We start from the raw sequence: 16,172 nt of genomic DNA on the forward strand, positions 1-16,172 counted from the left end.
AGCGCTTTACAGCCAATGAAGCACTTTTTGAAGTGGAGTCACTGTTGTAATGTGGGAAAGTAAGGCCTAGAAATTGAGTTTTGGCGCAGCCAGGGCTTTAGCGCCGGAAGTTAGTGCCGGAGCTAAGTCGCGCTGGTCGGGCCCAAAATTCACCAATTCTGCGCCCAAACGGCTGCCGGCGCTGCTGAGAGCTGTTTGCACCTGAAAACTGGCGCTACGTGCTGAATATCGGCGCTATTCCGGCGCTGCGGCGCCCGCTGCGGTGCGGCAGGTTCGGGAAGTGCAGGCCTCCTCCTTCCCTTAAGGAGGAGCTGCCTGCACCCGGCCGCGGCCCGCGAAAATCTTTTTAAAAATGAGCCCGGCACCTCGGACAAGTGCCGGGCTTGCTTCTGTTCCGGGGGGGGGGGGGGGGGGGGAAGTCCGGGGAGGGAGCTGCGGCCAGGCGGCTGGCGGGAAAGCGGCCGGCCGCCGCGGTGCCTTTAATGCGCCGGCGCAAAGTCATGTAAGACTCTGTTGCCAGAGTCTTAGTTGCGGCTGCCACGGGCGAGGCGGCCGCAACTGAATTTCGGCGCTGGGGCCCGTCGGCATGGCAACCGGGACGCTGCGCACACCGATGACGTCATCGGTGCCGGCGCAGCGCTACCGGTCTACCGCGGCGGAAGGGCCCCAGGCAATTTCGGCGCCGGCGCCAATTGCAGCGCTAGGCCCTCGAGCGCCGCAAAATCGGCGCTAAGGGCACTGAATTTCTAGGCCTAAGTGTTTCTTGATAACTTCATACAACCTTACAGCCCGTTGAATCCTTACCATGCATGGACAAATACAAGCTGCAACTTAGATCTGAGAGTGTTGTCATATTCAATTCTTAAAGGTTTCATTGACAGTGCATCCTTCTAAAGTACATCCTTCTAACACAGTCTAGCTGTATGATCTATATTAATTTACTAACATGCCAGATGAGCTGCAGAACAACACTCTATTCATTCCTTAAACTTGCAACATCTCAAGACTGCTTTGCTTGTAGGACAAGATGGCGCATAGTGAAAAGGAACAGACTCTAAGTGGAGAAAGCCCTTGGCTCTTTTTGAGGAGGCCACTCTTGATATCATTAGGTTTGTGAGCATTAAGGTAGCAGGAAGAGTAAAGCAAGAGGCCTTCCCAAAACTCAGGCTAGTACCACTATGCTCTTAACAAGTTTTATTGCTCTTTCTCACTCATGTATATGCTCAACCATGAACTATCATGACCAGGATACTGCAATGTTAGCACAGTATGAAGATATCTCTTGTAGACAGTATTGTGACATATTATAGGATCATAGGCCTAGATTTTCAGTATAGACAGTTTTGGGGCGCTAACCTTAGCGCCCGCCCGAAGTTAGCGCCCGCCCCAAAGTAGCGCCCCGTTGCCGGAAATTCAGTGGCTTCGCCCTAAGAGGTTGGTGGAGCGCTAAAAGAGGCGTTCCACTACTATCTTTAGGCGCTAAGCCGGCGGTGCAGAGCGCAACACCCGAGCTCGGGCGCAGCGCACGGCAGACACTCTGGTGCCAGTGAGCTCTTAAAGGGGAAGGGTGCATGTGTTTTTTTCAAAGGCAGAGTCTGGGGGGGAAAACAGGAGGAGGAGGAGGAGGAGGAGGAAGAGGAGGAGGAGGAGGAGGAGGAGGAGGAGGAGGAGGAGGAGGAGGTGGTGGTGGTGGTGGTGGTGGCCGGAAACATAAATACACCATTCACAACACACTGGTTCCTTCCATTATAGTGCAGGAGGAGGGCCCTTTAATTTGCGCTCGCCAGGGTGTGTTGCGTTCCATTTTACAAACGCACTGGACGCCAGCCGCACAATCGGGCGGTCCGACTGAAGTTTGGATTCGGGGCGGCCAAAGGGCATTGCACGAGGATGTGACGTCATTTTCTGCGCGCGCATCCGGGCGGCCGCTAAACTTTGCGCCGGCGCTAACGGGCAACTTAATTTGGGGCGGGGCGCAAACTGCGCTGCGCCCGGGCGCTACACGCATAGCGCCCGAAAATCACTTCTCTTAAGGCGCTAACTGCTGGCGCAAGCAACTGAAAATCTAGCCCATAGAATTTTATAGCACAGAACGGGTCATTGGTTTTCTTCACATGAGCCACCAGTCTAGCTAAACTGCCCTTCTCACACCCCATACCTTTTAATAATCTTCTTTGTCAAGCAATTAATGAATTCCATTTTAAAATAATTTACAGACTTTTCCTAACTTCTCATATTTAGCAAAAAAAGTTCAGACTTTTCAAATGTCCCCATAACTGTACTCCTCATTTTCAGTAACATCCTAGTAAATTTCCACTGCATTTTTTCCATTGCTTTTATATCCTTGCTATAATGAGGCAGGCAGAACTGTACACTATACATCAACTGTGGCCTAAGATCTTGTATAAGTTCAACATCACCTCCTTGCTTTTGTATTTAATGCCTCTAGATACAAAACTGATTGTCTTCTTTATGGTCTCAAATTCTGTGTCCTATTATCCTGCCGTAAGTCTCTCATTGTACTGGATATTTTTTTTGAAAATCAGTATAAATCACTTTCACGGCGCTCCCTTTATCTATTGAGTAATTTCTTCAAACAGTCCTATTGGATTGGTCAAACATGACCTGACTTTTCGATAGGTGTGCTGACTGACTGGCCCGGATTAACTCGTGTTTCACCGACTGCTTAGTGAATTCATCCCATATTATAAACTCAGATAGCTTACCAACAACTGAAGTCAAATTAATCGGCCTCTAATTTTCTGGCTTATCTTCGACTCCTTTTTTGAAGAAGAGATTCATGTTTGCCTCCTTTCAGTCCTCTGGCACAATTTTCCTTTCCACAGAATTCTGGAAAATTTGTCAGAGTCTCTGTTATTTCTTCTCCAGCTGCCCTCAGGATCTTCTGATGTAAACCATAAAGTTCCAGTGATTTGTCTACTTTAACCTTGTGCAACTTCTTTAGTACCATGTCTCTTTGCATAAAAACCTCCGCCAACTGCTCTACACATAACTCTGGCGGTTCCGCACTGTCAGTATCTACCTCCTCTATGAAACAAGAGCCAAAGGATTTATTTGGTATCTCTGAATGGTCAATTTATGCTTTTTGAAGGCTTGGAACACCGCCCACCCGGGGCTTCCGATTCCCCACCCCCGCCTCACAAGGCCTCCAAACCCCCACCCCCACCCGACGAGGCTGCCAATCTCCGATCACCCCCCCAACCCCCCGGCCTTCAATCCTCGACCCCCAATCTCCCTCTGGCCCCCGACTCCCCCCTCTGGTCTCCGAACCCCCCTCTGGCCTTCCAACCTCTCCCCTCTGGCCCCGATCATGCTCCAGCCTCCTCCCTCCGGCCCCGATCTTCCTCCAGCCTCCAACCACCCCCCGCCCCCCCGATCACTCCCTCCTTTCTCTCTGCGGCCTGGTAACGCAGGCGTACCTACCCGGCAGCCAGCCAGCCTCTCCATCTGGCTGGCTGCAAGCGGGACACAGATTGAATATGCTAATCAGGCCCTGCTGTTAAATTCAGCTTGAGGAATAAGCACCAGGTGAATCAGTGCACAGATGAGCAGCAGCAACTGATAATGATAGCGGGGAAGCAGGAACCTGCTGCCAGAGGGCCAGCTCAACTCCTTCTGCTGCAATGCCTGGAGATTCAGACCTCATAAACCCTGCATAGAAAAGGAGATTGCTGTCTGAGCATGATCGTCTACAGGAGTCACTTGAGTCTGTCCAAAATACTCTGTAAGGTCTGACTGGGAGTGTGGAGGGATCCACCAGACAGATCTCCGAAGTTATACAGAAAGGCTTCTCTGAACTGGACTACCTTAGAGTCCATGGCAACTCCAAGGATATCTGCAGCAGGACACTTCTAAGCCCAGCAGAGTTTCATTCATGAATGTTTAGACTGCTTTTGGTATACAAGGGCAATCTACAGGAGGCTGTTTTGTCTAACTTCAACAGGCTGGGGCATTGAATGGAGAGAAATTTGAAGCAGGAGTTCACACACTTAAAAGGTTATGCTGAGGAGATGGAAGTGCTGGCCCTGTTGAATAACACATCAGTTGCTTGTTTGATATATTGGTGGGCCGCAAATAGAATGATACTGCAGATGGCTCCTGCGCTAGTCCGGAAGGAGTCTGAAGTGTAAAAGCTGAGCACCCTGGTCACCTTGACGGTCACTGAGAGTGCGATTCCTAGAGTGGAGTTGGTATCCTGAGGTAGCTGGCACAGCTCTGTAACTGGCTCCTGGTTGAACAAGGCTACAGATAGGATGGGTAGCATATTGGTGAATGTGGCCAATCTGCCACTGGTGCCAACTGATAGCTCTTTGTCCCTCTTCATCCTCGTCCATTGAATCAACTGAGAGGGAAGACTAAAAGTAACCCCCCGCACCCCCCCACCCTGTAGTTTGCAAGTGTCTAGTAACAAATTAACGCTGATGCTGTTCATTTCCTGATATGTGAGAGCTGGCTGGTTTAAAGAGCCATTTAAAATGGGTGAGATTAATGTGCAGTGTGTAAAAGCAGGGAACATTGCCGGCTTCCACATTAAGTAGCGTTCATGAGCATAGTTGAATTGATAATGAGGTGGGTGCACAGTCTGTGTGAGAAAACACACCGCTGGCATGGAACCCTTCCAGGAATTTTCACCACTGTGCCCAGCAAGCAGGAAGCGCATGAGTTGAGGAGCTTGTGAAATTGCTGTCCCATTCGCACATTTGTGCCAGTATAAGTATATTACATTAACAGGTGATATTACCTTAACCTCTAGGTGAGGGAAAGGTATATGGGCAGCCTGTACAGTTGTGTAGCACCACACAAGTACAGGAATAGCATCGATTTTTGGAAGGGGCTTTGGTTTTTATTGGCATTTGTGCGGGATAGTGACGAGTTGGCAACATTCTATTCCGGGGGGAAAAATTGAGCTGGGGCACTACTTTTAGAGCCCTGAAAAAATTAGTTCCCCTGTGACCGAAATTCATCAGTAGTTGCTAAGCATTCAAGACTGTCAATCAATTGCGGTTCCAGATGACCACAGGACAATGCTTTGTTTACAAAGAAATTGAATGCTATTAGAATTTGTTTGTACATCAAGTGGACACATCCAAACTGAGGAAAAACCGTTTAAATGAATGGGAGAACACATTCAAACACATTACTGGACAATGGGGCAGTTGGATCCCTTTTGTTTTAGCCCAGAAACATCCAGATCTGGGCGGGCCCCAAAAGGGGGTATAAAAGATAGCTTCCCAGAAGCTCTCTCTCTCTCTGGCCTCGCCTCCGTGTCCCTCTACAGCATGGGAGTCTGCCTGTAGAAGCGAATGTTGGGAGGACTCATAAAAATCAACATTTCATTGTGCAGTACACACGTCTGCTGCATATATGACAAATAAAATTGAATTGAATTGAAACACCAGCAGTTTACTTTTAAAACACTGGGGTGTTTTTCACTTTGGGGCAGTGAAGATCTAAGTTCGCAGGACACGGAGCAGGCATTTCCAGTGGTGAGCATATATTTTTCTGGCCTTCCACAAGGCAACTTAGGATAGGTATAGGGGTGGGAATTAAAAGGAATTTCGTTAGAATTGTGATTTTAGTCGATTTCCTTCATTATGTCCATTTCCCCTCCCCTATTTAAGCAAGACAGTGTTGCACCTAGCAGAGAAGTGCTATAGTGAACATTGAATTCGGTATTTAAAACTGTATTAAAAAGGAGTAGCTGTTTTAAAGTACTGTATGTAAAACTGCATTAAAAGGGGTGTTGCATCAAGCTGTAGAGCTGTGGTGAATGCTGTGTAGCTATTTTTTAAAGTCTATATTAAAGTACTGTATTTAAAATAAGGTAGTGTTGCACTGGGCAGGGAGCCCTCTAGTGGATACTAAGTGTACTGCGTTTAAGCAAAAGTGTTGTACCAGGCATAAGAGCTATATCGATTTTTCTAAGTTGTTTCTTTTATTTTCAATAAATACTGGTCTGTTTTGCACCCAAACCATGAGTCACGTTTTTTCTGTCTACATTGCTACCGAATAAGTGCGGTGGTCAGAACTCAGGAATAGGGGAGCGCTTTGAAACCGCAAGGGGGTCCCTGGAGCAGCTCAGAGTCTTCTGGCTGGCCAGAGACAAATAACCCCAACCCCGCTAGCGTGTATGCTAATTCCGGACAAAATGACGACCGCGGCAGGAGCGTCGACAACGGTGTGCGATGTGGCAGACAGTGGTTTGGGTCTGAAAAGAGCAGCAGTTATTGGTTTCCTTTTTATCCCACTAGTTTGTCTGTGGTTAGGTTCCCGCAGGCTTGGGGAAGTTACCCGCAGGCTTAGGGAAGCCAGGGCAGAGAGTTGGGATAGGGAAAGGGAGGTTGAGGAATACCAGGCCAAGGTAAAGCACCTGGTAGTTCAGTTTAGTGAGGGCAAAAGCCACACGAGGCATGAGTCAGAGTACCTGAAGTGCCTAGTTGCAGAGGCCAAGAACAATGAGATGAGGGTGCGGGAGGAGAACGCTCGCCTCATACAAGAATTAAAAGAGCAGGAGGAGAAGGTTAGGGAAGTAAAGGCAGCCTGCGAGCAAGGGTTTGAGGAAGCAGATCATGGCCCCTGTAGAGCAGAGATAGAAAGCCTGAGTATGGCTTTAAAAAGAGCCCGAAGGCAGGTCAGCCGGATTTTACTGGCAACCCAATTAAAACCGTCCCACAGGCAACACCCAGGGAAAGGTTGGTCAGGGAGTCAGAGGTTCCACGACCGCCACCCACTGCTCTGAGCTTTCGGGAGCTCTGGCAGCAAAGGGGGGTGGAGGATGGGAAGGTAGAGGAAGCACAGCAGGCCCCACTAGGTAGGCCGGGACCAGGACCAGTGTATCCCCTCCGACAACGGAGGTACGGTCCGCCCGTTGATGAAGATGACCCAGGGGATATCCAGAATCAGTTTCTGGTGCCGTATGGTACCCACCAGCTCAGGGACATGGTTAGCCACATCCCCAAGCTCACTAAAAAGGGAGACCCCTCTCTGCACTTCAGGGAGTTAGAGCAGCCAGCTAGTGTAAACGACTGCGAAGAGGCAGAGCAAGCGAAAATGCTGCTGTTTTCCCTGACAGGTGATCTCCTCCAGTCCCTATCTGGCAAGTGCAAGAGGGGGAAGAGGGATTATGAGGGTCTCAAGAATGAGGTATTGGAGGCCATGGGACTCAATGATGGTAGCCCGTTCGCTCGGGTGGAAAGAACAGTGCAGCTCCCAGGGGAGTCCCCGCAGGCGTTCGCAGACAGGCTGTGGCCAGTCTACCGGAGCGCATGCCCGGGAATGCCAGGGCGGGCAGCACTGGACCCAGTCCAATTGACTCACTGGCTCTGGTGTCTCATGACAAACAGCCTACCCCAGATCCAAGCCCAGGTCATGGCTTGGTTTGACCCCTGAAACCCCCAGACCACTGAAGAAGCGGTAATCCGCCGGCTCACGGTAGCCTTCAGGAACATGAGGGGTATCGAGGCTCCCCAACCCAAGGGAAGAGTCCATGAGGTTAAACCTGGGAGCCAGAGTAAGAAAGAGTGGCACCAGGAGGGGAACCGGCCCTCCCAGGCTAGGTTAAATTGCTATGGGAGTGGGAAAGACGGTCACTGGAGAAAAGACTATAAAAATCCTTGGAAGGACAAGGGAAAGGATCCCACAGCCCCAGCCCAAAAGTCAGGGCCAGACCTCCCTCCCGCAGCAATTGAGTCATTTTTACAGTCCCTACGGTCTCTTCTGACCAACCAGGTAAGAATAGCAGCCACCACCGGTGCTTTGACCCCGTCTGCCCCACCTCACTCCCAGCAATGACTAGAGCCAGCGCAGCCTGTTGACTTGTGTCCCCGTGAAAATGCTGAGGGGAGCAGGCCCTATGTTGAGATGGGGGAGGAGATGGTACAGGGGAGATATTCGGTGGAGACTGGAGCTTCCAGCATGGTGGTCCGCTCGGAGGACCTGACCCATTCACCCCGGTCTAACAAGGTCCCATTTAGCTTAATGGGACCCACAGGGAAACAGGCAGCTGGGAGTGAACCTGAGACTAGAAATCCCCAGCCCACAGCAGGTCCAAGTTCACAGGCAGGTGCTGTGACTTGTGTTAGGGGATGAGCTATTCATGATTTTGAACAGGATTACTGGCAGGCAGCCAGTTATATCAAACGATGCGGTTTGTTTAAGCAGGGGGCAGGGGAACAAGCAGCTGGGATTATAGGAGCTCCCCAGCACTTGGCCTGAGCGATTCCCCCTCTCTTGTGGGACTCCAGGTAGGAGCCTGAACCAGGTTTTAGACCTGAAGGGGAAGGCTCTCAGCCACCGGTAGCCAGTGGCAAGGGATTGGCTGTCCCCAGCCCAGGTTTGGGAAGGGAGGGACCCGAAGGAGGAGGTCCCCAGCTAGCAGGGAGTGTGACCCGAGCTAAGGGTCTGCTTGCCAGGGTAGCCCCCCCGGCAACACTCCCGAAGAGATCTCTTTGGGTGCCCCAGCCCAAGAAAGTATGGTCACCCACTTTACAGTGGAGTAGGGCGGTCTCCCGAACCAGGGAGAAGCCAAAGAGCAGAGGTCCCCAACCAGCAGCCATAAGCTGCGAGGGACCAGAAGCTGGAATCAGTCCAGCCATGCCGCAGGGAGCAACCTGTGGCAGCCCAACCAGGGACTGAGCTGGCCGCCCGGAGACGGGCGGCGCTTGTATATAGCTTTGTTAAGGTAGAACGTGTATTAAGGTGGAATGTGCATTAAGGTAGAATGTGTATTAAGGTAGAACATGTTATTAAGGTAGAACGTGTGTTAAGATAGAACGTGTTAATTTTTGTTCTTTATATTGAAATTAATATTAGCGTATAAGTTTGAGTGTGGTATGGTTCCAGAATTGTATTGTGGATCAAGGTCGCGGGACCTGATTACACTTCCCCAAAGCCAGGGGACCTGGCGAGATGTTTTCTTTGTCTTTTTCAGAGTTCCAGAAGGCACCAGGGACCAACGAGTCATGGGATTCGAGAGAGGATGCACCACTAGTCCACGAAGGAAGGGGTCTGCAAGAATCAGATGCCCACAACATTTAAAAATGTTGCTGGAAATACAATTTAAGACTAAGAATTTATAGAACTGGTTAATTATTTCACTGCTTGTTTGTAGTTAAAGGAAGCTCGTTTGTCTTCCATCTTTTTAGCAGACATGTTGGCTGGATGACAATCCCTTTAAAGATGTTGAAATTATGTTACAAGCAGTGCAGGGGCGTAGGACACCCTCCATGCTTGACTTATTATAAATATAAGCGGTGCAGGGGCGTAGGACCCCCTCCATGCTTGACTTATTATGAACATAAGTGGTGCAGGGGCAGTGGTCCTCTCCGTGTATTGATTATTTAATTAATTTTGGGTTTTCTGTCAATAGATGCTTGCCGTACTATGATTCTCTCTGGGCAGGGGAGATGGAGGTGTCGGGGGATCAAAGATAGATTTAGTTAAGTATAAGGGAAGGTTGTTTGTGGGGGGGGGTCAGAAATTATTGCTCACATTTGGCAAGGATATTACAAGCAAGTTTTAGTATCCGATGGGGGACTGTAAGAATTTGCAATAATTTACAGCTCCGAAGATTAATTTCTTTCATTAAAGAATCCCTGGGTGATACACCTTTAAAAATTTCAGGGATCAAAAATGGCCGTCAGACTGCATGGCCGAAGACAAAGGACTTGGAAAACAGCTTTCTGTGTCTGTGAAGAAAGGTTCAATGGCAGTTAAATCTGTCAATCAAAGGGGAGTTTCCCCCCGCCCTGCAGCAGGACAATCGATGCCTGTTTACAGAACGTTCTACAATGTTGACTCTAAGATCAAGTGCTTGAAACTGCCAGCATGAACAAAGGAACTTTGTTTGCTAAGCATTCAAGACTGTCAATCAATTGCGGTTCCAGATGACCACAGGACAATGCTTTGTTTACAAAGAAATTGAATGCTATTAGAATTTGTTTGTACATCAAGTGGACACATCCAAACTGAGGAAAAACCGTTTAAATGAATGGGAGAACACATTCAAACACATTACTGGACAATGGGGCAGTTGGATCTCTTTTGTTTTAGCCCAGAAACATCCAGATCTGGGCGGGCCCCAAAAGGGGGTATAAAAGATAGCTTCCCAGAAGCTCTCTCTCTCTCTGGCCTCGTCTCCATGTCCCTCTACAGCATGGGAGTCTGCCTGTAGAAGCGAAACACCAGCAGTTTACTTTTAAAACACTGGGGTGTTTTTCACTTCGGGGCAGTGAAGATCTAAGTTCGCAGGACACGGAGCAGGCATTTCCAGTGGTGAGCATATATTTTTCTGGCCTTCCACAAGGCAACTTAGGATAGGTATAGGGGTGGGAATTAAAGGGAATTTCGTTAGAATTGTGATTTTAGTCGATTTTCTTCGTTGTGTCCATTTGTCCTCCCCTATTTAAGCAAGACAGTGTTGCACCTAGCAGAGAAGTGCTATAGTGAACATTGAATTCGGTACTTAAAACTGTATTAAAAAGGAGTAGCTGTTTTAAAGTACTGTATGTAAAACTGTATTAAAAGGGGTGTTGCATCAAGCTGTAGTGCTGTGGTGAACGCTGTGTAGCTATTTTTTAAAGTCTATATTAAAGTACTGTATTTAAAATAGGGTAGTGTTGCACTGGGCAGGGAGCCCTCTAGTGGACACTAAGTGTACTGCGTTTAAGCAAAAGTGTTGTACCAGGCATAAGAGCTATATCGATTTTTCTAAGTTGTTTCTTTCTTTTGTTTTCAATAAATACTGGTCTGTTTTGCACCCAAACCACGAGTCACGTTTTTTTCTGTCTACATTGCTACCGAATAAGTCCGGCGGTCAGAACTCAGGTATAGGGGAGCGCTTTGAAACCGCAAGGGGGTCCCTGGAGCAGCTCAGATGCTTCTGTCTGGCCAGAGACAAATAACCCCAACCCCGCTAGCGTGTGTGCTAATTCCTTACAAGGCGCAAAGCAACCGAATTTTTAGGCCCTTGCCTCTTTTGTAAAAAAATAATTCTGTTATAAGTTGTGGAAAACCTGATTGAACTAACCAAAATTCTGGATTAGCTCAGTTTTTAAGCTCCAGTTTCTGCTTATTTTTAACAGGTCTGTTATTACAAGCAGATAATTCGAGTGACAATTCAAAGTCCGCTATGTATACACAGGAAAAGTGGCCCAACTGTGGCTAACAAGAGTAGCTAAAGATAGTATTCGTTCAAAGGAAGAGGCTTATAATGTTGCCAAAAAGAGTAGTAATTCTGAGGATTGGGGTGAATTTTGGAATTCAGCAAAGGAGGACCAAGAAATTGATAAAGAAAGGGAAAATAGAATGAGAGTGAACAACGAGAGGCATAAAAACAGACTGTAAAAGGTATGTAAACCACAATCTGTAACCTCATGGCCCAGCATATCCCTCAGTCGAACATTACCAAGAAGCCAGGGGACCAACCCTGGTTCAATGAAGAGTGCAGAAGAGCATGCCAGGAGCAGCACCTGGCATACCTAAAAGAAACGCAGTGCCAACCTGGGGAAGCTGCAACACAGAACTACATGCATGCTAAAAAGCGGAAGCAGCATGCTATAGACAGAGCTAAGCGATCCCACAATCAATGGATCAGATCAAACCTCTGCAGTCCTGCCACATCCAGTCGTGAATGGTGGTGGACCATTAAACAACTAACGGGAGGAGGAGGCTCCATGAATATCTACATCCTCAATGATGGTGGAGCCCAGCATGTGAGTGCAAAAGACAAAGCTGAAGCATTTGCAACCATCTTCAGCCAGAAGTGCCGAGTGGATAATTTCTATCGGCCTACTCCTGAGGTCTCCACCACCGCAGAAGCCAGTCTTCAGCCAATTCGATTCACTCCACGTGATATGAAGAAATGGCTGAGTGCACTGGATACAGCAAAGGCTGTGGGCCCCATCAACATCCTGGCTGTCGTGCTGAAGACTTGTGCTCCAGAACTAGCCGCACCTCTAGCCAAGCTGTTCCAGTACAGCTATAACACTGGCATCTATCCGACAATGTGGAAAACTGCCCAGGTATGTCCAGTCCACAAAAAGCAGACAAATCCAACCCAGCCAATTACCACCCCATCAGTCTACTCAATCATCAGCAAAGTGATGGAAGGTGTCATTGACAGTGCTATCAAGCAGCTCTTACTCACCAATAACTTGCTCACTGATGCCCAGTTTGGGTTCAGCCATGACCACTCGGCTCCAGACCTCATTACAGCCTTGGACCAAACATGGACAAAAGAGCTGAATTCCAGAGGTGAGGTGAGAGTGACTGCCCTTGACATCAAGGCAGCATTTGACCGAGTGTGGCATCAAGGAGACCTAGTAAAATTGAAGCCAATGGGAATCGGGGGGAAAACTCTCCACTGGCTGGAGTCATACCTAGCACAAAGGATGATGGTTGTGGTGGTTGGAGGTCAATCATCACAGTCCCAGGACATCGCTGCAGGAGTTCCTCAGGGCAGTGTCCTAGGCCCAACTATCTTTAGCTGCTTCATCAATGACCTTCCCTCCATTATAAGGTCAGAAGTGGGGATGTTCGCTGATGATTGCTGCACAGTGTTCAGTGCCATTCACAACTCCTCAGATAATGAAGCAGTCCATGCCCACATGCAACAAGACCTGGATGACTTTCAGGCTTGGGCTGATAAGTGGCAGGTTACATTCGCGCCACACAAGTGCCAGGCAATGACAATCTCCAACAAGCGAGCGTTTAACCACCGCCCCTTGACATTCAATGACATTACTATCACCAAATCCCCCACCCAAGGCACAAGACAGGAGTGTGATGGAATACGCTCCACTTGGCTGGATGAGTGCAGTTCCAACAACACTCAAGAAGCTCGACACCATCCAAGACAAAACAGCCCGCTTGATTGGTATCCCATCCACCACCTTAAATATTCACTCCCTCCACCACCGGCACACCGAGGCTGCAGTGTGTACCATCTACAAGATGCACTGCAGCAACTCACCAAGGCTTCTTTGGCAGCACCTCCCAATCCCACGACCTCAACCACCTAGAAGGACAAGGACAGCAGATGCATGGGAAACCATCACCTCCAAGTTCCCCTCCAAGTCAAACACCATCCTGACCTGGAAGTATATTGCCGTTCCTTCATCGTCGCTGGGTCAAAATCCTGGAACTTCCTCAGCACTGTGGGAGTACCTTCACCACACGGACTGCAGCAGCTCAAGAAGGAGGCTCACCACCACCTTCTCAAGTGCAACTAGTGTTGGGCAATAAATGCTGGCCTTGCCAGCGCCACCCACATCCCATTAATGCATAAACAAAGGAAAAGATTAGCGAAAGTAAATGTGGGTCCCTTACAGGCTGAGATATGAGAAATTATAATGGGGAATAAGGAAATAGCAGGGAAATTAAACAAATACTTCATGGAAGAAGACACAAAAAACTTCCTGGAAGTAGTGGAGAACCAAGGGACTAGCGAGAATGAGGAACTGAAAGAAATTAGTATTAGTAAAAAAGTAGTACTGGAGAAGTTAATGGGACTAAAAGCCAATAAATCCCCTTGGCCTGATGGCCTAATCCTAGGGTTTTGAAAGAGGTGGCTATTGAGATAGTGGATGCATTGGTTATCATTTTTCAAAATTCCATAGACTCTAGAACGGTTCCTGTGGATTAGAAGGTAGCAAATGTAACCCCACTATTTACGAAAGGAGGGAGAGAGAAAACGGGGAAATACAGACCAGTTAGTCTGACATCAGGAGTAGGGAAAATGCTAGAATCTATTATTAAGGATGTGGTAACAGGGCACATAGAAAATAATAATAGGATTGGGCAGAGTCAACACGGATTTATGAAAGGGAAATCATGTTTCACGAATCTGTTAGAGTTTTTTGAGGTTGTAACTAGCAGAATAGATAAGGGGGAACCAGTGGATGTGGTGTATTTGGATTTTCAGAAAGCATTCGATAAGGTGCCACACAAGAGGTTATTAAACAAAATTAGGGCTTATGGGATTGGGGGTAATATACTAGCATGGATTGAGGATTGGTTAACAGACAGAAAACAGAGCATAGGAATAAACTTGTCATTTTCGGGTTGGCAGGCTGTAACTAGTGGGGTACCGCAAGGATCAGTGCTTGGGCCTCAGCTATTCACAATCTGTATCAATGATTTGGATGAGGGGACCAAATGTAATATATCCAAGTTTGCTGATGATAAAAAGCTCTGTGGGAATGTAAGTTGTGAGGAGGATGCAAAGAAGCTTCAAAGGGATATAGACAACTAAGTGAGTGGGCAAGAACATGGCAAATGGAATATAATGTGGAGGAATGTGAAGTTATCCACTTTGGCAGGAAAAATAGGAAAGCAGGGTATTTTTTAAATGGTGAGAGATTGGGAAAAGTTAGTGTTCAGAGGGACCTGGGTGTCCTTGTACACGAATCATTGAAAGTTAATATGCAGGTACAGTAAGCAATTAGGAAAGCAAAGGGTATGTTGGTCTTTATTACAAGAGGATTTGAGTATAAGAGTATCTTACTGCAATTGTAGGGCCCTGGTGAGACCACACCTGGAGTACTGTGTACAGTTTTGGTCTCCCTACCTAAGGAAGGATATACTTGCTATAGAGGGGGTGCAATGAAGGTTCACCAGAATGATTCGTGGGATGGGGGCATTGTCCTATGAGGAGAGTTTGAGTTGACTAGGCCTATATTTCCTAGAGTTTAGAAGAATGAGAGGTGATCTCATTGAAACATACAAAATTCTTACAGGGCTTGACAGGGTAAATGCAGGGTGGATGTTTCCCCTGGCTCGGGAGTCTAGAACCAGGAGTCACAGTCTCAGAATAAGGGGTCGGCCATTTAGGACTGAGATGAGGAGAAATTTCTTCACTCAGAGGGTAGTGAATCTTTGGAATTCTCTACCCCAGAGGGCTGTGGAGGCTGAGTTGTTGAGTATATGCAAGACAGAGTTCGATATCTTTTTGGATATTAAGGGAATCAAGGGATATGGGGATAGTGCAGGGGAGTGGAGATGAGGTAGAAGATCAGCCATGATCTTATTGAATGGTGGAGGAGACTCGAGGGGCCAAATGGCCTACTCCAGCTCCTATTTCTTATCATTATTTACAACTGTAAAGGTTTGGCCCTCCTGGCACTGGAGCTTTAAATAAAAGGCCAGGCAAACACTGTATCTGTCGGTGCTCTTTGTACATTTGTATTCCATCAGACTCGCAAAGTAATCTCTCTGGAGATAGGATCACTGACATTCTGTAATGAGGTGGCAGCAATAACCTTTCCCAATGTGGAACGTTCAATAAACTCTCCAATGGGTGAGAAATTGAGCCTTTTATGGCATCTGATCGGACGCACATTAGCAACAACAACCATTAAATCAACAGACTGAAGCCTCTATATGATAACAAGCCAGTGGAGAGACTGCACTGTTACAGATTTAACAAAATCCCAGCTTGATGTATCTGTGGAGAGGTACAGGAATTTTAATTTAAAAGTCACACTTGCTACAAACAAGAGTTACACATTTCTATCTTGAGAACCTGACCAAAAGTATATTGGGAAAAAGTCAGCAGTAGACTAGATTAAATGTGCCACTTCATTGAAAACTAGCAAGAAATATAAAAGCAGATTGTAAGAGCTTCTAAAGTATGTAACAAGGAACAGAGTAGCAAAAGTAAATGTTGGTCCCTTAGAAGCTGAGACAGGATAAATTATTATGGGGAATAAGGAAATGGCAGAAACGTTAAACAAAATATTTTGTATCTGTCTTCACAGTTGTAGGGGGTTTTGATTTGGGGTTTTTGTCTGGTCAGTCAGTCGTGTGCCTGAGCTGCCCCAGCCCCGTACGGTTTGAACCGCTTCCCCCTTTTTAGTTCTGAGCACCGGACTTATTTACGAGTAGCGATATAGAAAAACGAGACCAGTGGTTCGGTGCAAAGAAAACCAATGTTTATTAAAATAGAGAAATAATTACTATACAGAGAAAAACACTATGGATGCAACACAATTACACTTAGCGGGGGAGGAGAAACGGACACATTGAGGGAAAATGACTAAAATGACAATTTTAGCAATCCCCTTAACCCCCACCCTTTAAATCTATCTAGGTTGTCTTGTGATGGGCCAGAAAATTGATGCTCACCAGTCTAGGATGTTGGAACGCCTGCTCCG

The sequence above is a fragment of the Somniosus microcephalus genome, chromosome 7 (assembly GCF_052327205.1).
Source record: "Somniosus microcephalus isolate GS21.2 chromosome 7, FLI_Smic_1.0, whole genome shotgun sequence".
NCBI lineage: Eukaryota > Metazoa > Chordata > Chondrichthyes > Squaliformes > Somniosidae > Somniosus > Somniosus microcephalus.